The sequence below is a fragment of the Cavia porcellus genome, unplaced genomic scaffold, assembly GCF_034190915.1.
Source record: "Cavia porcellus strain 051 isolate PalLab524CR breed Dunkin Hartley unplaced genomic scaffold, mCavPor4.1 scaffold_5, whole genome shotgun sequence".
NCBI classification, from domain to species: domain Eukaryota; kingdom Metazoa; phylum Chordata; class Mammalia; order Rodentia; family Caviidae; genus Cavia; species Cavia porcellus.
This window is the reverse complement of record NW_026947488.1, coordinates 62,499,869-62,501,998: the sequence shown is the minus strand read 5'-3', so window position 1 is coordinate 62,501,998 and position 2,130 is coordinate 62,499,869. Positions and strand designations below refer to the sequence as shown.

Genomic DNA, 2,130 nt, shown 5'->3' with positions numbered 1-2,130 from the left:
TGTACAGGAATGCTATTGATTTTTGAGTATTGATTTTGTATCCAGCTACATTACTGAATTTATTTATTATATCTAAGAGTCTTTCAATGGAGTTTTGGGGGTCTTCTATGAAGAGTATCATGTCATCTGCTAACAATGATAATTTAACTTCTTCTTTTCCTATCTTTACCCCTTTTATATATCTCTCTTGTCTAATTGCTCTCGCTAGTATTTTCAGTACTACATTAAATAGGAGTGGTGATAAGGGACTTCCTTGTCTTGTGCCTGACTTTAAAGTAAAGGCTTTCAATTTTTGACCATTTAGTATGATACCGGCTGTTGGTTTGTCATAGATGGCCTTTATTATATTGAGGTAAAGACCATCTATTCCAATTTTCGGTAAGTTCTTATCATAAATGAATGTTACCTTATCAAAAGCTCTTTCTGCATCTATAGAAATGATCATGTGATTCTTACTTTTGGCTTTATTGATATGGTGGATTACATTTATTGATTTATGTATGTTGAGTCATCCCTGCATGCCTGGGATGAATCCCACTTGGTAATGGTGTATAATCTTCTTGATGATTTGCTGCATCCTATTTGCCAATAGTTTATTGAGGATTTTTGCATCCATGTTCATTAGGGAGATTGGTCTATAGTTCTCTTTTTTAGTTGGGTCTTTCTGAGGTTTTGGTACTAGAGTAATATTTGCTTCCAGGAATGACTTAGGAAGGATTGCTTCCCTTTCAATTTCATTGAAGAGTTTGAGAAGTGTTGGCATTAAGTCTTCTTTGTATTTCTTGTAGAATTCTGCAGTGAATCTGTCTGGGCCTGGGCTCTTTGTAGGTAAGGACTTAATTACATTTTCAATTTCATTCATAGAAATTGGGTTGTTCAGCAGTTTTACATCTTCTTGACCTAGCTTTGGTACTAGAAACCTTTGGTTTATAGGAATCTGTCTATTTTCTGTGTTATCATACCTTTGAGAGTAGAGGTTTCAAAATAGGTGTTGATGATCTTCAGCATTTCTATACAGTCTGTAGTGATTTCAGCTTTTTCATTTCTTATTGCATGAATTTGAGCTTTTTCTTCCTTTTTAAAATAAGGTTGGTTAGGGTCTTATCAATTTTATTTATTCTTTCAAAGAACCAACTCTTTGATTCATTCATTCATTGGATTGTTTTCTTAGTCCTTATTGCATTGATTTCTGCTCTGATTTTTATAATTTCCTCTCTTCTTTTGGCTTAAAAATATGGAATGCTTCACTAATTTGCATGTCATCCTTGCACAGGGGACATGCTAATCTTCTCTGTATCGTTCCAATTTTAGTATATGTGCTGCCGAAGCATGCACAGTCTAAAAATTTTTAGACTACAGAAGGGCTGCAATAATTTACTTTCCAATATCTCAGCCTTCAAGCTGAACTTTAAGAAACAACATTCAAAATCTAGGAGAATGAAATTCTTGTGCACATGTGATCAATTTGTGGATTGCCACAATAAATCTTTGACTTTAAAGGTACTTCAAAATATACTTAAATTCATGGAAGTTTGTATAACTATAAACAAATATTAATTACATCAGTTTAAAATGTTTCTAGGTCCTGGATGGCAAGCCAGTGGGAGGAGAGTGAGTCCACGCTCCATGCCCCTCCATTATATCCTGGAGAGTGGGCCAGCTGGAAGACAGTGAGTACAATCTGTGATGTAGGCCTCATTCTTTGCATCCCAGAGGGTGGGCCAGCTGGAAAAGTGCAAGACCAGTGGAAACCCCAAGACCCAGTACAACAGCCTGGCACAAAGATGCACATACACCTATGGAAGGTGAAGTGATCAGTGAGGCCAGTAATGTGGAAGTGTCTGAAGCAGCAGTGAGGAGACAACAGTTGGACTCTGGAGAACTCCACCAACAGAAGACCAGCCTCAGCCCCAACATACATAGGCCAAGATCAGGGTCATTCCCAGCACACATCTGGGGTGTGACATAGATGTTATTACAGAACTGTAAATACCAGAAGAAGAAACTGTACATAGACACACCCCATGCCAGCCACCATCAGGAACTGGTAGTCAGTACCAGTGGGGAGAACCAGCCAGCCAAGCTCTTGCTTGTCACTGAGGCAGCCTTGGTGTAGCTGCATGTGTCTGG

The 2,130-nt window shown here is 38.1% G+C and overlaps 1 non-coding gene across 1 annotated transcript; it reads right to left on the bottom strand.

Moving 5' to 3' along the window:
* Positions 1-1,228: 1,228 nt before the first annotated feature.
* Positions 1,229-1,335, bottom strand: LOC111753515 (U6 spliceosomal RNA). The gene has a single exon (XR_002788297.1). It is a non-coding gene; the product is annotated as a U6 spliceosomal RNA (small nuclear RNA).
* Positions 1,336-2,130: the final 795 nt, after the last annotated feature.